The sequence below is a fragment of the Acinonyx jubatus genome, chromosome C1, assembly GCF_027475565.1.
Source record: "Acinonyx jubatus isolate Ajub_Pintada_27869175 chromosome C1, VMU_Ajub_asm_v1.0, whole genome shotgun sequence".
NCBI lineage: Eukaryota > Metazoa > Chordata > Mammalia > Carnivora > Felidae > Acinonyx > Acinonyx jubatus.
The window spans coordinates 88,135,530-88,161,757 of record NC_069381.1 but is presented as its reverse complement, the minus strand read 5'-3'; the positions used below and the strand labels follow the sequence as shown (position 1 = coordinate 88,161,757).

At 33.9% G+C, this 26,228-nt stretch overlaps 1 long non-coding RNA gene across 1 annotated transcript in view; it reads left to right on the top strand.

Annotated features, from left to right (window-relative positions):
* Window positions 1-3,038: 3,038 nt before the first annotated feature.
* LOC128313944 (uncharacterized) overlaps window positions 3,039-26,228 on the top strand; it is a 105,170-nt gene continuing 81,980 nt past the window's right edge. The window contains exons 1-3 of the long non-coding RNA XR_008295102.1: window positions 3,039-3,416; window positions 23,628-23,694; window positions 24,118-24,250. This is a non-coding gene — a long non-coding RNA (uncharacterized LOC128313944). The remainder of the gene's footprint in view (window positions 3,417-23,627; window positions 23,695-24,117; window positions 24,251-26,228) is intronic.

The window sequence follows — 26,228 nt, the reverse complement described above, 5'->3', positions numbered from 1 at the left end:
ATACAGTTAGTTTGATCCTTTTGGGTCCGGCTTTAAAAACCAACTATAAGTAAAACTAGACTAATTACTCTCCACTAGTGATGTGAAGCCTTTATGAGGACTACATTTACTCTTGACTCCATGAATTATGAAATATTCCAGCCTGACTGATAGAAATAGTCACCATGCTCAACCCCATGTGAGTGCTGAGCTCTGTTTCCTCTAATCCTCTCATTTGGTTCTTTCACTGGATTTGGGCAATTTCTTCATACATATGCATAGATCAACACTCTGCTGAATGATCAGAGGGAATGGTCCAGTCCACAGATCTCTGGAGTTCTCTGTGCAGGTCTCTCCTCCCTGGCACTCTGCCCTGAAAATAGTAGCTGCCTGGCTTTCCTCAGACTCTCCACCTCTTCAACTCAGACAGTTTGCTGGGTTTTGCCTGAGTTCCTTTTCCCTGTGCATTTCCTGGAAATTCTCTTCAGGTAGGAACCTGAGGCAATAATAGATCTCGAATTTTTGTCTTGTGTTTCTCAGGAATCACTGCCCTTTGTTGTCTGATGTTCAGTGTTTTGCAGACCATCATTTTGTATATATTATCTGCTTTCCTCTTGTTTCAGGTGGGAGAATAAACCTGTCCCCTTTTACTCCCTTTTGGTTGATTAACCTCAGGTCTTCTCTCAAAAATAACTCAAGATAAAACAGAAAAGCAAAGAGCTGGTCTCAAACCTGTAAACCCGGTCTATTTCAGTAACTGCTATATCTCTGTTTCTCTCAAATTCTTGGATTCTTCAGTCATTTTCACTGCTTTTTCACTTTCTTCATATCCATGGCCATCACTCCATTGACTTCATTATTTCCAAGGTCATCAGAGATACCATTATTGCTAAACATAATTAAACATAAACATTAATCTGACCTCACCTCACTTGAGCTCTTTGCAATAACTGAAACAATTGGCCAGTTCTTTTTTTTTTTAATTTTTTAATGTTTATTTATGTTGAGACACAGAAAGAGCATGAGCAAAGGAGGGGCAGAGAGAGAGGGAGACACAGAATCCAAAGCAGGTTCCAGGCTCTGAGCTGTCAGCACAGAGCCCGATGCATGGCTCAAAATCATGAACTGTGTCGGCCACTTAACTGACTGAGCCACCCAGGTGCCCCTGGCCAATTCTTTAAAACATCATATCCCTTGACACTCTTTCTACTTCCCTGAACATTCCATGGTAACTTTTGTGAATCTTTATGAACTTATCTGTCTTTACTGAAATGTTGGCAGTCTTCAGGTTCTTCATTAGATCTTCATTTTCCCTCACACTTTACAGTGAACACTGGAATTCATCCACTTACCTTAAAATGATGATTTTCAAATTTGTTTATCTGCCATCCTTGTTTCTAATTTGTTGCTTCTGCTATAACAACTACAAATCTGAGAAATAGCAATTATTCTTACCTTCTTCTTTTTCTACCCATTATAGAAAATAACCAAGTCTGAAAATCTGTCAAATTAATCCATGAATCACATGTAGCTTCTAAAATCCACCATTATTTCTTAAATTGCTTGAGAGAGATCTTCCTAATTAATTTCCTTGACTCCAGTTTTATATTTCTTAAACTTATCCTCTACATTGTAGTCAGAGTTATCTTTCTTTAACAGCTGTTTGATCATTTCACTACCCTGCTGAAAACCATTCAATGTGTCCCTGTTGCTTTTAGATAAATACTCAAATCATTATATCCGGCCTAAAAATTTTTTACATGGCATGAACATTCCTCATGTTTTCATCATATCTCATCAGTGACCTCTCTTTTCAATCTATATTCACCAAATTTAGTGACTTCAAAGACAGGCTTTATCTCATTTTCATTCTCATGCACTTATTTTTGATGTGCCTGAAATACTTTCCACTGCTTCATCCTGTCGTCTTTCATCTTGCAAATATCCATTCATTTTTCATGTTGCATATTCCTCCTCGAGGCAATCCTCACGGATGCCCAAAAAACAATTAACTGACTTTCCATATATTCATGTAATATATTTGGCCTCATATATCATAATTTATATCATTTGATTAATTGCCTTTTCTTCCCTGTTTTGCTTCAGTAAAGATAGACAATCTACTTATTTTATTTCCTCCTTTAAATATACCACATGATACAGTACCTACCACAAAGATAACCCTCAATAAATGTTTTTGTTTATCAAAAAGTGTTGAGCATCTACTGTAAGTCAAATATTTGTTGTAAGCACTTATGTTACTTCGAAGACAAAAGTCGCTGCTTTTATGGAATTCATATTCTATCTGGCTACACAGACGATGAAAAAGAAGCATAATAAAAGGATACTGTTATATTAGGCCGTAATATTATAAAGATTACAATGGAAAAATAAAACAAACCAAAATTTAGAGCATGGAATGATCAGGGAAAGACAATGGGTGAGGGAAGGAGCAATTCCACAGAATTCTCACTGAAAAGGTGAAAATCAACAAATAATTGAAGGAGATAAGGTATTTATCTACATATTGTACCAGGGAGAAAATATAAGTAAAAAACAAACCCTTAAATAAAGTGTGACTGCTGTATTTGAAAAATAGGAAGGGACTCATAGTGGTTGGATGAGAGATAGCAAGAGAGGAAATCAGAAAAGTAAGAGATCACATAATTTAAGGACTTTAACTTTTACTCTGAGTGAAATGGGAAACAATGGCAGAATTCTCAACTGAGAAGCTTAGTTATACATAGCTTAGACATGATCTTACTTATGTGTAAAAAGAACTCCTCTGACATTTGTGTTGAACAGGAACTTCAGGGCAGGCTGGGTGGCTCAGCTGATTAAGCGCCTGACTCTTGATTTTGACTCAGGTCATGATCTCACATTTCATGAGATCAAGTCCTGAACCAGGCTCTGCGCTAAAAGTGAGCCTGCTTGGGTTTCTCTCCCTCTCTCTCTGCCTCTCCCCCACCACCCTCAAAATAAATAAATAAACTTAAAAAAAAAAGAACATGAACTTCATAGATATAAAAGTAAATATATGTTTCCATCTTTGAAGGTATATTAAGTTTCTATTGTAACAAATTAATACAAACAGTGTCTTAAAACAACACAAATTTATTCTGTTACAGTTCTGGAGGTTAAAAATTCTAAATCAGTTTCACTGGGCTAAGATCAATGTATTATAAGGACTGCATTCTTTCTGAAGGTTCTAGGGGAGAATCTATTTCTTGTCTTTTCCAGCTGCTAGAGTCTGGCTATATTTCTTGGTTTGTAGCCCCTTTACAAGCAACGGCATCAGTCTGACCTCTGCTTCCATTATTACATCTCTTTCTGTGACCCTGACCTTCCTATTCCCTCTTGTAACCCTTGTGATTACATTCGACTTCCCCACATAATCCAGCATGATCTCTCCATCTCAAGATCCTTAATTTAATAAGGTATTCAAAGTCTTTTCTGCCATGAAGGTAACAAAAGAACAGATTTGGGGGATTAGGAAGTTGATGTCTTTGGGGAGGGGTATTATTTTCCCTACCACAGAAGGCTAGCATAGTTATCTAGGAAAGAGTTTGCTAATAGGACCAGAGCTGGAGAAATGGATGCAGTAGAAAGATGGATGCCTAGGCGTAGAAATAGAAATAGAAATAGAAATAGAAATAGATATAGTTTTTATTCAAGTATAGCAAACATCTGGTAAAGTAGGTCATCCTAAGTATATATTTGATGAATTTTAATACATATAAACATCTACTTAACACCTCTTAGATTGTGTTGTAAAACATTTCCAGAATTTCACCAAGCCCTTTCATTCCTTCTTCCAGTAAACCACTCCCCTCAAAACAATCACAGCACTATTTTGTCATCCATTGACACAGATTAATTTTCCCTATTTCGATATGTATGTAGGCTAAACCATACAGTTTATATTATTTTGTGTCATTTTTATTTATTTATTTATTTACTTACTTATTTATTTATTTATTTTTTATTTTATTTTTAATATAATTTATTGTCAAATTGGCTTACATACAACACCCAGTGCTCATCCCAGCATTTTGTGTCATTTTTAAATTTTAAAATTATATCTGGAAGGTTCATCCATGTCATTGCTAAATAATATTACACTGCATAAATATATGATCATTTGTTAATTTATTAATGATATTTAGACTTGGGCTTTTATGACTAATTATGGTATGAACATTCCTGCATGGGTCTTGAGGTGAATAGAAACTGAAAACATTTCCCACACCATAAAAATCAATTACATGGATTATAGACCTAAAAAGAATAAATATTCTACAAGTAAACAGGGGAATATCATTACCACATATAGAAAGGTTTTTAAGCAAGAAACAAAAATTAATAATCATAAACAAAAGACTGGATAAATTGGTTATATTTCATAATTAAAGTCAACAAGATTTCATGACAAAGGGAACATGGATTGTGAAAGAGAGAATCAGATTTGTTCCTAGGTTAGGTTTGAGTAACCAGAAGGCAGATTCAGACAGACAATTTGAACTAAGGTTTTGGAGATGGGAAGCCACTTAATTTTGGACATATTGAATTAGATAATCTAATAGATACACAAGTGGAGATATCAGATAGACAACTTGACATCTGACTATGGGGTTTATAAGAGTTGTCTCAACTATAGACCTAACTTTGGACAAGAGAATGTGCAAAATCACCAAGATGGTGTGTAGAGATAGACAGGAGGAAAAAAAAAATCAAGGGACTTACTTAAATCCAAGATATTCCAATGTAAAAAGGCCTAAGGGGGAAGGAGGAGACAAAATCAAAAAAGATCAGTAAAATAAGACCAACTAGTCCTCCAAGGTAAGAGAAGAAATTTAACATTGTTGAAGGAGTGATAAAATGTTGTTTTGTGCTCAAAAAGCTAAAATCTGACAGTGTGTGGATTGTGGTTATGTTTATAAAAATAGTTGCAGTGGAGAGGTGGCAGCAAAATCCTGCTAGGGAATCTTGATTGGAAAATGAGACTAAAAGAATCAAAGACATTAGTATAATCGGTGGAAGTAATGAAATGGGGTGTTATTTGGTGGCAAAAGTGTGCTCAGAGAAGTTTTGTCTTTGTTTGTTTTAGCTGGGGGTTAACTGGAATTAACTAGTGTTATGATTTTGCCAGAGAACTACAACAAAAGTGAAAGGTGGCCACGTTGTCAAAAGTGTATGGAAGGGAATTATTTTAATTACTGAACACAGAATTTAAACTAGGTAAGTAAGGGGGTGAGGATGTCAAAGGATATGGCATCACGAAAAGAAGACAGGGCTTTGGATAACAGAACTAGTGTGGTGGGAGAAATGTTAGGTTTGTGAAGTGGGTGAATTGTAAAGATAGGAGATGGTTATCAGGAGTGAGATGTAGATTATGAAATGATTGAGATCTTTGGAAAGAAAAGGCCTAGCTTATGAGCATAGAACTATAAGGCTGATGTAGAGTACTGGATCATTGCAGGAGGGGGGTGTAAGAAACAAGAATCTAGGATATGGAAGCTTTATCTACACTGTGCCTTTGGAAAAGTACCCAGCACTTTTATGAGAGTGGTGTTGGAGAGAGTGACAATGAGGACCTAAAAATCCCTGAATAATAAGGACAAATGATCCAAGTGTTAGTTAGTAAGAACAGTTAGGCATAATTACTTATATCATCTAATGATATGAGATTCAAAACTGGATAATTTAGAAATAAAGAACAACATTCAGAAAGCAAAAATGAGCTAACAGGACACTTACTACACCTGATGCCCACTGTAACAAGTGATACAGGAAGAGGAAGCAGCCATATCTTCAGGGGGCTTCAGGGGACACAACATCCTGATAGAAGATACAGATAGAGGGGGGCAGGTTTTTAACAGACCTGGCAAATTAAGGGGGAATTCAGAGAAGAAATCACTAATTAGCATAGAGAGCAAGATTAAAGTTTGAGTGTGCGGTGAATGCAGGGGACAGAATCAAGATGTATTGGGCTTCAAAGGGATAGGATGGGAGCATGAGAAGCAAAAGATGACCTGGGATTCAGGGACTTGCTACATTCATTGTTAAAATTAAGGAATAAGATCATGATGATCTTAGTCCTGATGGATTCAAGGAAAATAGCGGTGAAGAAACTGAGTGAAGATACTTAGCTTTGGAATTGGTGGTGGCAGTAGGAACATGAAGACTCATGCACATGGTCACCTGTACTCCTCTCTCACTGTTACTCTTCAGCCCTAATCATGGGTGGGGGAAAATGAATGACTTAGTTGCTAAGAAAATTTATCTTTAAAAAGGAAAACCTACACAATATTTCAAAATCAGATGGAATGTAATTTCATACAGGGGAAGTTGGATATTCTAAAAGACCAGTGGCTTTTAGGCTATTGTAGCATGGATATCATTACCTCCCATTTAATGTAAGAAAAGGTTTGTACTAGTGTATCCTTGGAAACCTCTGTGAACAGGCATTTCAGGGATGGCAGTCAGCTTAACAAGCCACAGTGTTACGCAGGCAATTCTTAGAGAAAAGATTTCTAGTTGAGAGAGGTCAGCTCTGTTTCCTACGGGCACATACTTCTTGATTCCTAGTGGGGCATATAATCTCTCTTTCTCTGAATCCATAATACAACTGTCTAGGGTGAAGGAGAAACAATGCTGTAATACCTTAAGACCAACCAGGAACATAACCAATGAAGAAGTGATGGATGAACTCCAGAATTCTTTCTGAATGATGCTTTAGAGATGAGCTTTTCTGTCACCTTTTACAAGCTATTATTTAAAAGAGAACATGTAAATATGTGATTTTTTGTTATAGTAATATAAAGAATAAATAAAATGAGAATGTGGTGATGGAAGAAATGTCACCATGATTTTGAAGACTGGAAAGTGACAAACCTCATAACAGATTCAATCACAAAGAAACAGAAACTAGAAGAAAGATAACTGAGATGAAATGATTGGCCACAAGCAGTGTTAGTCAAGGAAACAAAGAAAAAAGAATGTCTATATATGAAACTGTCAGACTGAATGGAAACATTATTATTGGTTTCCAACTTTTGTGTAAGTGTGGAGCAAAATGCCAAAGTCAAAGCAACCAGCCAATTATGGAGTTAGTGAACTTGAAAGGGGAAACAATTTTGAAAAAGTTTTTTCTGAGGAGGATCTTGAAAAGTTATCATTTACCAGCATAAAAATATCTTCAGGGCAATTATCAAGAGAGTGGGTAGATATCATTACAAAAAGGAAAAGGTTAGAGAGTTGAGATAAACTTGTTATCTTTGTGTTATTACTCTTTGTTATTTGTAAGAGTGTTACATCCCTGGAGCAGAAAAAACAATTTAAATATTAACAAGTAGAACATTCATCAAAAAATTCTGGTAATGGAAGAAATAACCCCAAACTAAGACACAGCAAGGGCAATTGAAACTATATTATACGTTTGTAAGAAACCTTTATGTTTTTTCCAGTCAAAATAATGATACATGTTATGGTAAATTTTGGGAAAAAATATATGAATATTATATCTTAAGTATACTAATTTAGGAAGTTAGAGATTTTGGAATCACATGAGAATACTGATGTTTATCACAGGACAGCTTACACAGTACTCAGAGATTATTTTTAAACAGTAAAGAATATGCATTAACTGTTTTGCTACTGGAACTGTTTAAGGTTCTCTAAGAATATAAATATTACTAAAAATGTATTATTACTATCATAAAAGACATGTGCAGCTCCAAACTAAGCTATGCTAAATCTTAGAAAATGAGTACAATTATTGAAAAATTAAATTAAGGGTGACTGAGTGGCTTAGTAGGGTAGGCATCTGACTCTTGATTTCCACTCAAGTGACGATACCATGGTTTGTGAGCTCAAGCCCTGCCTTGGCTGTGGGGACAGCGTGGGGCCTGCTTGGGACTCTCTCTCTCTCTCTCTCTCTCTGCCCCTCGCCTACTTGCCTGTCCATACACTCTCCCTCTCAAAATAAATAAACATTAAAAACAAAATAAAGCTTAAATTAAAATTTTGTGGGGGCGCGTGGATGGCTCAGTCAGTTAAGCATCCAGCTTGGGCTCAGGTCAAGATCTCACCATTTGTGAGTTGGAGCCCTGTGTAGGGCTCTGTGCTGACAGCTTGGAGCCTGGAATCTACTTCTGATTCTGTGCCGCCCTCTTTCTCTCTGCCTTTCCCCAGCTCATGCTCTGTCTCTCTCTGTCTCTCAAAAATAAAAAAAATTTAAAAAAACATTAAATTAAAATTTTGTGCATAAAATGAAAGGTAACTGGGAGATCTTCATATGAACACGCCCGGGGCAATGGCTTACACGGCATAGGCAACAGAACAGGGAGAGGCCCAGAAAAAAAAAAAAGTATATTGTGGGAATTGTTGTGTGGTTCAATACTTAGAGTACATAGCATAAGAGAAGCACTTTGGAATAAAGTGCACTGCATTTTTACTTCAATCCTAATTATTCTTTTTTTTCAGAGTCATTATACTGCTGTGTGTTCTTCAGAAAACCATTCACTGCATTCATCAAATGTGTTAACCTATTTAAAATAATCAAATATACATTGACCTATTTAATATCTAAGAATGATATAGTAATTAATTGAGGTAAAGTTCTCACATGTAATAAATTAATTGTATGTATAGAGTAGAATATTATACTGCAGTGAAAATGTATAATGATATCTCTATGTGTTAATATGAGTAATTGCAGGAATATAATCCCATGGAAATAAAAAACATGTGGCAAAAGGATAGATTCACAATAGACCCTTCGGTATGAAAAACACAAAATAATAATGTTTGGATTACAAAGACATATGTAAATAAAACTATAATAAAGAGGAAAAACATAAAAACAAAATTCAGGACAGTGATTGTCTCTGTAGAGGGGTAAGAAGATGATAGGATCAAGAGAGACAAAAAAAGGATATAAATTTATTATAATGCTCCATTTCTTGAGCTGGATATTGAGTAAATAAATACGTGTTAATTTCATTGTAAGTATGTACGTCTTACACAAATTCTGTAAATGCGATTTTGTATGCACTTATATGTAATAAAAGTAATTTAAAATTAGGTGAATGACTTCATAAATACTGATAGAATAAATAAAATAAACAGTTCACAAAATTATTGTATGAAAATATCCAGTATAAAATATAGGGATGGAATGTTTTCAAAGATTGAACGGCAGATCTGGAGCGATAGGATAGTAGATTAAACTTAGATTTTTGTAGGGGTTAAATATCAGTAGGAACCTACTTTCTATTAAGCGTTACTATTCTTTTTTTTTTTTCTTTTTCTTTCTTTTTGGTAAAGCTTGACTCTTCTTGTATATACTATGTTTGGTAGTATTATCCCAGACCACTTAAAGCTTGTAGCTTTAAGAGAACCTTAGAACTAATTACAAGATTTTGTAAATCATCTGTCTAGAAATAACCAAAACTTGTCGTTAGGTGTAGAAGGATTATCTGATGCTACTTGTCATAAACTTTAGTGCTAGCTCTATTTCAGACACCATAAACAGAATCTTGAGGAAGTCAATCTCTCTTAATTTTTTAAAATCTTCCATTCAATATTCAATGAGTTTATTACAGTAGATCTCATCAAAGCTTTTCTCTAGCTTAAAGATTCTATGTATTTCTGACCTTCTAGAGTATTATGGATTGAAACTGTCTCTTTGGGGACCACCTTAATTTTTAATTACTGTACTGATACTACTCTGAGACAGAATGCTGTTATGCTTTTATCTGCATCACTCACTGAGAAAATGCAGTGTTAAACAATGATGCACGTTTTAATAACTCATTGAATAATGGGGCTAGTAACTCAGGAAGTTGTATAAATGAGAGAAACAGTAACAAGTCTATGTAATACAAGGGCCAAAATGAGGTATCTTTGATAATTCATTGTCCTGCTATATTCATATTTAGTTTAGAATTATGGTCTCACACCATTATATATGCATCTATAATTTATTATTCAGAAAATATGATGGGTAAGGTTAATAAATGTCCATAAGAATGTTGGAAATGCAATTAAATTATCTTCATTTTGTATATTCAGTCTGTTTTAGACTTGAAATGTATTGTCTATATCTTCTGTTTACAGCTTTTTTCTTGGAAAATGCAGATTAACATGTAAATGAAATTTATTATACAAAGCAAAAAAAATCATAGCTTCATTACTCTAAGAGAAAACAAAATTAAGCTACATAATTTTAGACTTTTATAATACGCATCCACAATTACACGAGAGAAAACCCAGAAACCTACAGATATAAATAAAAATACTACTTGGCTTACACTTATATCTATAATTTCTCCAGTTGTAGGTAAATGTTAGATAAAGTATATGTTCTTTTAATGTTTATTATTGTTCCATTAGTTTTTTTTAATTGAAATTTTCTATATTTCAAAAGAAAAATGATTCAACATTCCAAAATGAGCCTATATTAGCAGAAATAAATATTTAATTTAATTTAAAAATGTTGTCATTATTAGGGGCGCCTGGGTGGCTCAGTTGATTGAGTGTCCGACTTTGGCTCAGGTCATGATCTCACGGTTTGTGGGTTCGAGGCCCACATTGGGCTCTGTGCTGACAGCTCAGAGCCTGGAGCCTGCTTCAGATTCTGCGTCTCCCTCTCTCTCTGCCCCTCCCCTACTCATGCTGTCTCTCCCTGTCTCTCAAAAATAAATAAGTAAACTTGAAAAAAAAAAAAGGATCACTGGATCACTGGGACATCTCTCAGTGATTCCCATGTCTGTTCTCAACTGTGAATGGGAAATTACAGCAATCACAGTCTGAGAAGGGCACATGATTCTATGAGTCAGTCCCCAGGCAAAGCACTTGGTACTAGTGAAAGTAAGGAGTGATGTACAAAGTAGAGGTATTAGTGAAGATGGGCAGTAATCTAGGAAAAGTGGTAGAGGAGGGAGGTATTGAATATCAGTTTTAGCCTTGAGGACTACTACAGCAAACTGTAGTACAGCTTTTCTCTCCAACCTCCTTTGGACATTTTACAAAATGTATTTTGAAGAGCCCTCTGGAAAAATTTGTGACAGGTTGGAGCAAATGGAAGGTGAGATGAGAGTGGACTGTAATAAATATCAGTGTTCCCCCAAATCCTCTCACTGAAGCTGCTCTTGTGTCACAATCCACCCCATCCCTGCTGCCTTTCATTTCCACTGGGAGCAATTGCAGCTCTTTGTTGGAGCACTGTCTTCGGGCTGCTGGAAACTGCTTCCCTTGCACCTAGGAAAGACACAAAAGTACCTAGGGCTTTGCAACCACCTGGGCATTCCTAGACGAATTCCTGACAGATGGGCGAGTATGAAGACTCCAGTCCCTTTGTCTCAGGTCAGGACAACTCTGAGTTCTTGTTCTGGGCTACACTCCCTGTGATAAAGGCTGAAGTTTCCATCTGTGAGACTTTGCTGAAGAGAAACCCCATTCTTCGATTCATCCATTTTACTGAGGTGTTCCCCTCTTCCCCTAAAGGTTTCCGTAGAGGATATTTCTATTAGAAAGCATGTGCCTATGAGATCTTTTCTTGAGATTCCCTTAGATTACTCCAGTGAGCCAGAAGTAAGGCATTAATCTGCCCAAGCCCAAATGTAAATAGTTTCTTCCTCTTTCTAACCAACAACCATCTGAAGCCCGTTAAAACTAATTGCCCCTCCAGATTAATGCGGATGCTATAACATATCTAGCGTGATATTTTAATTCATAATAAGAAATATATATTAGGTCTTCATCTCTTTTTCTGGTACAGAGCTCCTAAAACCCCAGTAATTTCCTGAGAGGAGACCAACAAAAGTGTCTTTTGGTATGTTAATGAGGTGACCTTTGACCTCACCGAGGATGGAGGGCTGGTTGCCAGGAGAATCAATCTTTTGATCAGAGGGTTAGAACTTTCAGTCCCACCCCTCTGACTTCTGAGGAGGGGAGAGTTTGGAGGTTGAATCAAGTGTCAATGGCCAATGGTTTAATCCATCGTGACTCTGTAATGAAGTCTCCCAAAAAACCTCAAAGAAGGGTTTCAGAGAGCTTCTGGGCTGTGAACACCTGGACATTCCAGGAGAGTGACACACCTGGGAGAGGTCAAGAAAGCTCTGCATCGTCTTCTCTTGCCTTGCCCTTTGCATCTCTTCCATCTGGCTGCTGTAAGTTACACCCTTTATAAACCAGCGGCCTAGGAAGTAAAATGTTTCTCTTGAGTTCTGTGAGCTGCCTTAGCAAAATCATCAGTCAGTAAGAGAGGGCCATGGAAACCTCTGATTCATAGCCAGTCAGAAGTACAGATAACAACCTAGATTTGTGACTGACTAGCTTCGAAGTTCAAGGAGGGGATTGTTGGAACTTCTAATCTACAGATGATTGGGCTTGTGGCTGATGTCCGAAGTGGCAACGGGGTGCGGTGAGGGCAGTCTTGTAGAACTGAATCCTTAACCTCTGGAATCTGATGCTATTTCAGGGTGTCAGACAGAGTCAGAAATGACTTGAATTCTGGGACGCCTAGCTGGTACCAGGACCATTGTTTGTCGGTCCCTTCCACAAACTGGAATTGGGATCTTGATACTTTATCTACATTTAATCTTTTTTTTTTTTTTTTTTTTTTTTGAGAAACACAGAGTCTGAGTCAGGAGGGGCAGAAAGAGAGAGAGAGAGAGAGAGAGAGGGAGAGAGGGAGAGAGGGAGAGAGGGAGAGAGGGAGAGACCCAAGCCGACTCTGAACTGTGTGGAACCAAGTGGGGCTTGATCCCATGAACCGTGCGATCATGACTTGAACTGAAATGAAGAGTCATATGCTCAACTGACTGAGCCACCCAGACGCTACAATTTAATCTTATTTTAACCTATAAATGCATTATTAACCTTGGATCTTAGTCAATATTGTTTTTTCAATAATTTATACACATTTACTGTTATATGCTGCATTCTGGATAATTTACTAAAACATAATTTCCAGTTACTTATATGCTTTCTGACTTTGTTGTTATAGCTGCTAACTAATTAGAGTATAACTTACATTAGAAAAAGTAAACAAAACAAAACAAAAAAACCCTAAGCATGCAGCTCAATAAATTATTACAAAGTGAATAAAAAGACACAACTAACAACTAGGTTGAAACACTTTGCCTCACTAAGAAGTCCTTTTCCTTCCCCTTCCCATATACTCACCTTCTTCCTCCCCCTTTAATACTATTTCAAAATGACTATTTTGAAGTTGTATAAAAAAAAATTGAATCTTACAAAATATTTTTGTATCAGGCTTTTTTCAGTGAAAATATTTATGAGATTTATCCACATTTTAGCTTGTATCTGTGGTTTATTATTTTTATTGCTATATAATATTTCCCATGTGTAAGTACACCCTCATTTACCTGTCCTACAACACATTTTACTATTGATGGGATTTATTTTCAGAATTTCTGTATCATAGATAAGCATTGTACCCATCTTTTGCTGCAAGGGGTAGACATTTCTTTTGAGCAAAGATCTAAGAGCAAAGGTTTGCTGGGCCCAAAAGCAGATATTGACAAATAATTTTCTGAAGTCATTGTGTTAGGTAGACACTAGACCTGAGGGGTGGAAGGAATGCTGGAGGCAGAGTCCCAAGTCCTTGAAGGGGAATTATAGAGACATGAGCTGGAGGCAAAGACAGTGATAGATAAGCTGTACATTAAAAACCCCTGGGCACAACATCCCAACCTTAAGGCTTCCAAGACCTTGGGGCTGACAGATCCAGAGCCATAACTATGGAGCTTGTCTTCTCCTCCTCCACCTCTGCCCGAGGGCAAACCCTATACTCATTACATTATAATACATTTGCATTGCAGTTATAGCCCCCTTCCCCCACCAGAGAGAAAGGCTGCCTTGATGGTTCCAGTACAAACTTTATAGGTTTGTGGGAGTAGTTCACCCAAATGATTGGAAGCAACCTCCATTAGAGACCACCCCAATGTACTTCCCAGCTCTTCCCATCCCAGAGAAACCCATTAATATCCAATTCCAAAACAATCTAGGGGCCGGTTCCACCTCTGGGAACCTACCCATTCTCCAACCTTGAGAGTGTACTTTTGCTTTAACAAACTGCCTTGTGCTTGCTACTTTCCTTCTGACTGTCTTTATTCCAGCATGGATCCCCATGGAAATCTTATAAATCATCTCCTGGGGAATCCAAAGACTGAGAACCCCACTGGTAACAACTGTACCGATTTATACCCTTTGCTAGTGGTTATTGAGCATTCTTTTGTCTTTCAGATACTTGAGAACACTTGCATTGTCAGTCAGCCTTTTGAATGTTTGTCATCTAGTCTCATTTGTAATAGTGTCCCATGTGGTTATAGTTTGCATTTCCCCAATGATGACACTAAGTCACATTTTTGTATGTTTACTAGTCATTTGGACATCCTCTGCAAAAGGTCTATTTAGTTTTCTTGACATTTTTCCATTGCATTATCTGTCCTTTTGTTTTGTTTTCTTTTACTGAAGCCTCTTGTCATTTATAATATTACAAATATGTTCTCACATTCTTTGGCTTCCCCTTTCGCACTGTAATTGATGCCTTTTAAGCAAGAATTCTTAATTTTAACTCTAGAAGGTTTATTGGTTTTATCTCTAATGTTTATATCTGTAATCAACCTGTAACATTGTAAAACATGAGTATGCAACTAACCCCTCATCATGTTCCTCCAGTTTGCAATGATATATTTTCCTTAAGCCTAGAGATTAGATATGTGTCATTCTGTTTTTGTATACTCCACTTCATCCACTGGTCTATACTTCTACCTTAGCCCTATAATCACAATAACTTACACACTGTATATCTGTACTCTTGGTAACTGTTGAATAACTCCAACTTAGTTTACTTTTCAAGAGCATTGTGACTATCATTGATACTTTGTATTTCCTTATACATTTCAGCTTGTTAAGCTACCTGTTGTAATTTTTATGTCAGTGAATCAATAATTTAATTTGCAGAGAAATAACACTTTAAAAATTGAGTCCCCAAATCTAGGGAAATGATATATACTTCCATTTGTATTTCTTCTCCAATATTATTCAATAATATTTTTTCCATATAGAGGTCTTATACATTTATCATAATATTTACTCCTAGATATTTAATAATTTTGATATTATTATAAATAACATCATGTATATAGCTTCATTTTTAAAATGTGTATTGCTGATTCCGTTTAGTTTTTCTTTAAAAATATATATACAAACAATTTCCAGGTTATTTCCAAAATTATTTGGTAGTTTATTATCTCGTTTGCAACTCACTTTCTAGTTTTAAACATGACAACATATTTATTCAATATTTTGTGGCAGACTATTTCAAGATCTAAAGCCTTTTCCTGATGTGTTCTGTTGATTGTCACAGACAGTGCCTTATTTATGTGTGAGGTGTGTTTTTTGTTTTGTTTTTTTTTGTTTTTGTTTTTGTTTTTTTAATTTAAAATTGTGATCTCATTTTTTCCAGGAACTTTATCTGTGGGGACACTTTGAAGTCCAGGTTGAACCTTGGTTATTTCAGAAAGTATTTGCTTATGCTTTGTTTCAATCACCTGCAAGCACTATAATAAATTTAAAACAAATTTTGCAGTTTGGAGTCTTTGAAACACTCATTCACATATAGGATAACTTCATTAATTTTCTAACATTACTCAAACTTTTATGTTTTTCTTAGGTATTTACTAATATACTATTTATTAAAATGTGCATTTTCTGCATGAACAGCTTTGATAATTCTTTTTCATGATTTCTAGATTAATTAGATCAAAGATAGTTCATATTGTCAATTCTATTACATGGATACCAGCAGTTCATGGAAATGTGATTTTTATAAACTGCTAATTTAATGCATTAAATGCTTTATTTAGCATTGTAATCTTACATTTCCTTAATTAATAAGATGGTTAAAAGTTTCCCATATGTTCATTTGCTCAGTGTATTTCCTCTTTGGTGGATTTTGTATTACCTTTAACATTATATTTATTGTGCCCTTTTAATAGTTGCTTTTGTAAATTAAGATGTCATTATAGAGTGGCTTTTTCACAGGTTGCTGTAGCAATAAATGACTACCACTGCACTATGATGTCAGACTTTCCCTTGAAAGCCTAAGTTAACTTTTATTTTAAATTACTTTTTCATCTTTTAATATTTTATTGCACTTTTAAATCTTGAATATTAAATGTCAAGCCTTAAAAATTTAGGAACAATATGTATTTCACTTTTCAACGTTGAGCCTATTTTCAAAGGATTTTTTTAAGGTAAAAAAATGTTTTGTGGCTACAAACTGATCTTAAGAGTCCAAAAAAATAATCTGACTGTGAATTTTAACTCTATCATTTAACAGCTTTTAAAATTATAAGTTGTGCAAGAAAACAAAAGCAAAAAAAAAAGAAGGCAAAATTTGGTGAGACTACACCAAAATAAAAAGCTTTTGGACAGCAAAGGAAACCATCAACAAAACAAAAAAGCAACTGGCTGAAAAGGAGAATATAACTTCAAATGATATATCTGATAATGGATTAATATACAAAGTATATAAACAACTCACACAACTCAACACCCAAAATACAAATAATCCAATTACAGTCAGAGGACCATAATACACAATTTTCCAAAGAAGACATACAGATGGCCAACAGACACTTGAAAAATGCTCAACATCACTAATCATCAGGGAAATTCCTATCAAACTCAAAAGGAGATATCACCTCACACCTGTCAGAATGGCTAGAATAACAAAGATAAGAAATAACAAGTATTGGCAAGATATGGGAGGACAAATACCTTCATACACTGATGTTGGGAATGTAACTGGTTAATTGGTGTAACCACTATGGAAAACAGTATATAGACTCCTCAAAAAATTAAAAATAGAAATACCATATCATCCAGTAATTCTTCTACTTAGAATTTACCCAAGGGAAATGAAAATACTAATTTGAAAGAAATAATGCATCCTTATTTTTATTGTAGCATTATTTACAATAGCCAAGATATGGAAGTAGCCAAAATGCTCATAAATAGATGAATGGAAAAAGAAGATGTGATATATATATATATATACACACTGTATATTCCATTATAATGGAATACATATATATATACTCTATATATATATACTATATATACTATATACTATACTATATATATACTATATACTATATACTATATACTATATATATTCTATATACTATATATGTATATATATGTAAATATATATATTTATATATATATAGTATAAATATATATATATAGTATATATATAGTATATATATATATACTATATATGTATATATGTAAATATATATATGTAAATATATATAGTATATATATATAGTATATATATATACTATATATGTATATATATGTAAATATATATATTTATATATACATATATAGTATATATATAGTATATAGTATAGTATATATAGTATATATATACATATATAGTATATATATATAGAGTATATACATAGTATATATATACATATATAGTATATAGTATATATATAGTATATAGTATATATATATAGTATATAGTATATATATATAGTATATAGTATAGTATAGTATATAGTATAGTATATAGTATATATAGAGTATATATATATATATATATATATATAGTATATATAGTATAGTATACTATACTATATATAGTATACTATATATAGTATATAGTATACTGTAGTGTAGTATACTATACTATACTATAGTATACATGAAATACACAAAAATGTATGTAATTTATATTTATGTTTTATTTATTTAACATTTTATTTGTATTATATTTATAATATAGAATTTATATTAGCCCTAAAAAGTAAATTAACAGATTATGATGCAATATGCAAGTAATAACAATATTGTGAAGAAAAACAATGCAGAGAAAATAAAAAGAAAGTTATGGAAGCTACTTTTTTGGTTGGACAATCAGAAAAAGCCTCTCTGAGGAAGTGATGCTTGAGCAGCTCTCTAAACAAAGTGGACACTGAGCTGTACATACAGACATTAGAAAATTAGTTTAGTGGAGGAGAAAGGGAAACAGCAAGTGTAAATTCCCTGAGGTGGAACTATGATTATCATGTATGAGAAAAAACAAGAAAACTAGCAGTTGACAAAAGTGATTAAGGATGGTAAGCATGCTTAGAGCTGAGAAAGGGCAGACCCTGGTTTAATGAGGCCTAACAATTAAATAATTTGGGGCAGTTCTCTTAAGAATTGCAAAAAAAAAATTATAAGAACAAATTACATAAGAAAGTGAATATTGGGACACCTGGGTGGCTCAATTGGTTGAGCATTCAATCTTGATTTCAGCTCAGGTCATGATCTGAGGGTTGTGGGATTGAGCTCTTCATCACTGCACTGAGCATGGAACCTGCTTGGGATGCGTCCTCTGTCTCTCTCTTTCTCTCTCTCTCTCCCTCCCTCGGCATCCTTCCTCTACTAGCACTCTCAAAAATAAACAAATAAACAAACAAATTTAAAAGCAAAGTAAATATTTAATTAGATTGAAAAATATTCTAGATTTAAAAACTCGTAATACCACAAATGTTTTTCCATATAACACAAATAAACATAGCTTTGTGCTCTGTGGCATCCTCAAGATGTTTTAGGATTTTTCATATATTTATCCAGTCTGTAAGCCCATCAAATGTAAGTAATATCTTTCTTGTTGAAAAAAATTGCCATCCAAACAATATATTCAAACCGTGGTTTTGAAAAAATGCTAGTGAAGAGCTGATATATTTGCTATTATTATTAAAAATCATGCATTTGGGGCGCCTGGCTGACTCAGTCAATTGGGCTTCCACATTTGGCTCAAGTCATGATCTTGCAGTTCATGGGTTCAAGCCCAGCGTTGGGCTCTGTGCTGACAACTCAGAGCCTGGAGCCTGCTTTGGATTCTGTGTCTCCCTCTCTCTGCCCCTCCCCCACTCATATTCACTCTCTCTCTCTTTCTCTCTCTCAAAAATAAATGAAACATTAAAAAAACGAAAAAATTAAAATCATGCGTTTAAACATAGCTGTTTGGTTTTGTTCTCTGTAAATATAAGTGGGATAATATTTTAAAAATACTGGCTTTCCATGAAATCATTGCTTTTTTAAATAGTCATGAGAAAAGAATTGTTATACACCTCAAAGGATTCATAGAAGTAAGTTCTTCACCTTCACATGTACTCTTGATCAGCCAGTTAATATTTGTCTTTATATTAATTTTCATCTTCAGTCTGCTTATAATTTTCCAGTTTGGGTGCATCCTGATCATTTGCTTTTCTGCTATTCATTATCATTTCATTATCTGTAGTTTCTTGACTATCATGATGTTTTCCTTTACCTTTGTAATTTTGAACATGAGATTTTTTTAGTTCCATTGCTTTATAAAAAGAGACACTTTTGATATTTAAAAGTTTTTGATAACTTTTTTTGCCTGTTTATGCTTTTAGTTTCTATTTGGATAATTCCTTCCATTCACATTCAAATTTTGGTATAAATGATAATTATGAAACATACAAAAATTTATATTAAGACATGATCAAGAGCATTTAAAATTTTGACTACATAACGTTGAATTGTGTGATCAAATTCCTATTACACTATATACTTGACTCATTGATAGTTATTGGAGTTTTATCACTTGTACACTTGTTTCTCAGTCAGTTTCATCATATTAGCAAGGTAACATGCCATATTATTGGAATGGCCAAATTTTATCGAGAGAATTGGTGAGTCAAATATTCCAAAAATTCCAAAAATTCCCATGGCCATTCCATCACTACCAGCAGGGAAAATTGTTTGGAGGGAAAGTCAGAGAAGAAAAGATGGTAGTCCTAACTTTCTACTCTTAAAATATCTCTCTTTTGCCAAATTATTTTTTAAAAGACATTAAAATATTAAAATGCACTGCTGGAGACCCACACAACACTGGCAGGAGGTTTTACAAGTGAGGAAACCCATAGCTTACGCTCGTTAACTTCCCAGAAAATTGGCATATAGCAATAATTGGAAGACAAACTCAGTGGTCAAGTTATATTAGGTCAGGTAGGAAATGTTAAGAGTCTGGGGTTGTTTTTAAGATTAAATTATGCAACACTCGGAATGTTTAGAGAAATTGCAAGCAAGTGCTTAACACATGAAAACAGTCAAATGATTACCATAATCATTATTATTAGACCACAAATTAATATAACTATTTTAACATGCTTTCTAGAATATACTCACACACATACACAGTTATGAACATCTATATAATTACATATTCAGTTATATAAAGTTTAAAGTGTCTTTTATTTCTCTCTCTCATATATATGTGTGCACACATACACACACACACACACACACACAATATGTAACATGCCCATCTTTGCATACTGCCAACTTCTCCTATCTTCACGGGCAGAAAGAGGTAAGAATCAAGCTTTCTAGTAACTTTTATAAGGGCACTAATCTCATTCACTAGGGCTCTACTCTTATAACCTCATCTAATCCTAATTAGCGCTTAAGGCCCCACCTGTTAATATCATCACAGTGGTGGTAGGATTTTGATATGAACTTTGGGGAGATGCATTTAGTCCAGACAGGTAACTTGCCCTCTCAGCATGCTTTAGCTTAACTCCAAATAATCATTTCTTTTTTCACATATTTATATTTCTAACATATCTGAATTGTCTTAGAATTGAGAAAATGCTTAAAGAAGGGGCAGGGATCTGAGAAAAGCCTTCTTATAGCACAAAGAATTCTTCAACCTGACTTACGTGATGAGTTGATAATATACACATAATTCTCTTAGTGTCGTAAGTGTAAATTGATGCCCATATAACATATAATCACATTTTGTGCCTATGTGGCTATGTGTTTATGACACATTTGGATTTTTGGAAACAATGAAATATTAATATTCTTAGAAGAAAGATTAGACTATAAATCAAAGTCAAAATGATTTTCTGGTTTATGTCCCGTTGTGTGGGAGGGAACTGAAAGCTATTTAGAAACTGTCTAGGTCTCTAATTACATTGTTTTTGCACAATTTTTAAATTAATCAAATTTTCCACTTGGATAGAGTTTGAATAGAATTTTTTTTTATTAACATCTAACAAAAACAGAAAAATAACATAACAAAAGGGAGGTATTGACTTTGGAAAACAAATGTTGAAAACAATTTAAGCCTAATTGTGAAATGAAGAAAGCCAACTTTCCTATAAATGACCATTTTCTCTATATTTCTACTTTATAACTACTGTGTTATGAGAATAAATATGTTATTTCAGAGGAAATACAAGTCTGAAAGCAAGTTTGGGTTTTAGTGTCCATGTAGGGAAAGATAACATATTTCAAGCTCACATGAACTGAGACTAATAAATTCAGAATCCTTAGTGAAAGGATGCCTGAAAAACTTGGCCTATTATCTCCAATAGGAGATATGTAAGATTGTCACAGTCAAAGCTCTGAATAGGAAAAAATATCTCATAGGAAATCAGGACTTCAAACTTAATCCTAATATAATTCTGAAGTAAAAAAAAAAAATGTCATAATCTCTGAAACGGAGGATACCCAAATTCCTCCATAATAACATATAACAAGTGATTTTTATAGTGATTTTTCTGGAGCCCAGATCAGATAAAAAACATAAACAAAAATTTCTAAATTAAGTTTTTTATAATTAAGAACCCATGATAGTCACTCTTTCATACACATTAGCATAGAAACAGAAACATAGATATAACAAAATCTGAGTAAAGTGATTTATTATATGTTATTAAATTTAAAATATTTAAGTTAGATATGTAATTGAATTTTATTTGAACTTCCAGGAAGCTATTGCAAAAGTTCAGGGTGAGGAAAAAAAATGGCCAATAAACTAAAATTACATGATCATCATAGAAGCACAACTGGTATAGGATTTTTAAATAATATATTTGGTATACGTCTATTATATTTGATAAATTATATTTGATATATGATAATGTCACAGGTATTACAAAAGACAAGACTAGAATTTATACAAATGATCAATTATTCAAAATAACTTCAATCATAAGACTATAACTGTGTTTCTATTATGGTCTTATTGATTCAAAATAATTTTGGATTTTATATTTTTCCAATAAATTTGTAAACCATTTTATTTGTTATAGTTAAAGTCTTTATTTTACCATTGTCAAATACTTTTTAATGTTCATTCCTTTCTTATATTTCTGTCTGCAAAATAAAAGCATTTTGTTTGACTGCAAGTTTAATATAAATAATATTTATATGCCTTTTTCTAGGAGCTGCTTTACTTTTTGTATGCTCCAAAGATTTCTTGAGATTAAAAATGAGTGAAATTGATTTAGAAGAACATACATTCAAAATAAATGAAAAGTCATACATCAAAGAGTGATTTGTTAACATTCTTCTTATAGCTTTAGGCATTAAGTCATCATCTTCATGTCCAGTTACCTTATATTAACAACTAAATTTGAAGGAAATGCAGGTGCTTCTTCAGAAAAATATTGTCCTAAGATTTTCATTTGGATATGGACATCATCTTCATGATGTGGGTGGTAAAGTCCAAAAATACGTTGAGTTAGCTATATGTTCATCAAACCTTTTTTGGAAAACTGTAGTAAAAGGTTTTAGTCTCCTATGTGTACTCTCTTTAGGCAGAATGGCTCAGCCTCTATTTTGCATACGTAATTTGCATACCCAACTTACAGTTTCCTACCTTTTCCACTTATCATGGCGACTGGCTGCTTGGTGATTTTGTGCACATTAACAAAACCACAAATGGCTAGCACATCAAGTTCTCGGGCATGAACTCACATGATGCCTCTCAAACCATGAACTCCCACAGTGAGCTGATACTAGGCACTAATGGCCAATTACAGTGTATTATAGCTTATTTTACTGTGTGCCTCACTGAAAGGGAGGTGTTAATTAGTTCTAAGCATCTGAAAAGGGCTCAGAAAAGAGATAATCATAAATTATTGTGAGTTGTCTATCATATTTAGCCATATGTAAAAGATCATTTTTTTCATTATGTAAATATCTCATGACAGAAGCTGAAAACATAAAAAGGAAATTTAAAAAACCCATTTAATTCTACTGTTCTTTTTCTCCAGTTTTAAGCAATTTTATTATAGTATGTGTCTTCAGTTGCCTTCATGTTTCATGGTTTTATTCCTTGGTATTGTTTGACCTTAGAGCTGTGGGTTTGTAGTTTTCATGAATTTGGGGAAAATTTTGACCATATTTCCTCAAATATTTCCTGCTCTTCCCCTCTTTGGGACCCACATTATATGTATGCTAGAATCTTTAAAGTTGTCTTACATTTAACTGATGCTCTCTTCTTTCTCTTTCCAGTCTTTTCTACCCCTCTGTTTCATTTTATGTACTTTCTACTGCTATGTCTTCAATTTCATTAATTTTCCAACTATTTTTTAATCCTCACTTGTTTCTCTATAGTCTATCTTTCATCTCAGTCACTAATTTCCATATCCAGAAGTTTCATGTGTCTAATATTTAATTTTTTATTTAATACATGTAGTCTTTCCTGTACCTTGTTGAATACAAGGAATAGAGTTGTAATAGGTAATTGAATGCCATTTTTTCTAATACTCTCATATATGTTATTTCAGAGTCACTTTCCACCAATTGACGTTTCTCTTCATAATGGATCACATTTTATGCTACTTTGCATTGCAGGTAATTTTTTGACCAGTTGTCACTCAATATGAATATGTTGGTGATGGTTCTTTTGTATCCATATTTACTTTATGCATATTTTTTATCTGTAATTTGTCTATGTATATTATTGAGATTTGTTATAGGATGAAGTTAATTCATAACAGCTTGATAATTCTGATTTTGCTTCAGGTTTTGTTTAAAGGAACTAGAGAAGCATTTATTTTAGATCTAATTGTGCCCATTCTTGAAACAACAGAATCAGGACCATGAACAGATATAAACTTTGGAGATCCTTCTTATTCATTTAGGTCCCAGACCCACCTTTCCCTATTAGCCCTTAGAAGTTCCCTCATAGGCATGGGTTGACCAGTATTCAGTTGAAGACTTGACCAGGATCCTCTGCATATCTTCAGAGCTTTCTCTTTGTGCATCTCTCTCTAGACTGCTACACTGCCCTGCAAAACTTAGCCACTTCAGACTTCCTGGACTTCCAGCTCCATACTCTCAACTCAACAATCTCCAAGTTCTGCCCAGCTTCTCCCTTTATTCTCAGTGGCCTGAAAACTCTCTGAAGGTAATAAACAGGGACAATTATACATCTTGCTACATTTGATTCTCATCTGTCTGGGAACACTATTCTTAATGTGACAACAATGTTCAATAACTTGAAACTATTGTTTCACATGTTTAGTCTGTTTTTAAAAAATATTTCAACCAGAAGCACAAATTCAGATCCTGTTATTTCATCTTGGCTAAAAGCGACAGCTTTTCCCATCATATTATAAGATAAGTAGTAATAATAAATAAAAATATAGGAGTGCCTGGATGGATCAGTCAGTTGAGCAGATGACTCTTAATTTTGGCTCAAGTCATGGTCTCAGGGTGGTGGGATTGAGCCCCACATTGGGCTTCATGCTAGAAGTAGAGCCTGCATGGGATTCTCTCTCTCTCTCTCTCTCTCCCTCTTCCCCTCCTCTGCTCTCTATTTCTCTCTCTCTCTTTCTCTCTCTCTCTCTCTCTCTCTCTGTAAAATAAAATAAAATAAAATAAAATAAAATAAAATAAAATAACATAAAATAATAAAGAGTTCTCACCCAGATGGCAATGTAGGAGCCTCCTGAACCTACCTTCTCACATAGACACACTGAATCAATAGCTACATATAACCATTGCTCCTTCTGAAAGAGATCCAGAGAATCAAGGAATCATTTCCAGAAAATCAAGGAAAATGAAGAAACAGAGGAACACATTCTGAATGAAACAATAAGAAATAAAAAAGAACTTAATAAAACAGAACTAAGTGATTTATCTATTAAAGAGTTCAAAATAATGATCATAAAGATGCTCACTGAGATTGGGAGAAATGAATGAACAAAGTGAGAATTTCAACAAAGATAGAAAATATAAGAAAATACCAAATGGATATCACAGAGCTAAAAATCGCAATAACTGCACTGAGAAATTTAATAGAGGGATTCAGTAGCAGACTAGATGAAGCAAATAAAAGGATCAGCAAACTTAAAGATAAGGCAGGCAAAATCATCCAATCAGAACAAAAAGGAAAAGAATGACAAAGAGGATAGCTTGAGATGGGAAACCAATATTCACATAATAGAAGTCTCAGAAGTAAAAGAGAAAGGGGTAGAAAGCTTATTTGAAGTAATAATGGGTGAAAACTTTCCTATAATATAAAATATGGCAGAGTAGAATAAAAATGTAGAGCTTTAAAATGAATTCAAAATTATTATCTTAAAATAGACTGTAATCACTTTAGACATTTTATGTAAGAATCCTGGTAACCAAAAAACAAAAACCAATAATAGATTGACAAAAGAAAAAGAGAAAGGAATCTAAGCATACCATTATAGAAACCCATCAAATCATAATGGAAGAGAGGAAGAAAGGAATAAAGGAATTATAAAACAGCCAGAAAACAATGAACTAAATGGCAATATTAAGTCTATACCAATCAACAATTACCTTATATGTAAATGGATTAATTCTCCAATAGAAAGATATAGAGTGGCCGAATAGATGAAAAAGCAGAATGCAAGTATATGCAGCCGATAAGAGACTCACTTCAGCTTTAAAGACATAGACTGAAAGGGAAGGGTAGAAAAAACATATTGCATGGAAATGGAAGCTAAAATAAAGCTGAGATAGCTATACTTATTTCAGAGAAAATATACTTTAAGACAAAGACTGTAATAAGAGACAAATCCTCAAATAATGATAAAGAGGTCAATACAACAAGAAGATGTAACATTTGGAAATATTTATGCACCAAACCTAGAAGCACCTAGGTATTAAGAGAATATACCTGAATACAGTAAAGACCATATATAAAAAGCCCACAGCTAACAGTGGAAATCTGAAAGCTTTTCCTTCAAGAACAGGAGCAAGGCAAGGATGCCCGCCCTTGCTTCTTATTCAACATAGTATTATAAATCCTAGCAAGAGAAATTAAGCAGGGGAAAAAAGGCATCCAAATCAGAAAGGAAAGACTAAAATTGTCTTTATTTGCAGATAATGTATTATATACCAAAAGCCCT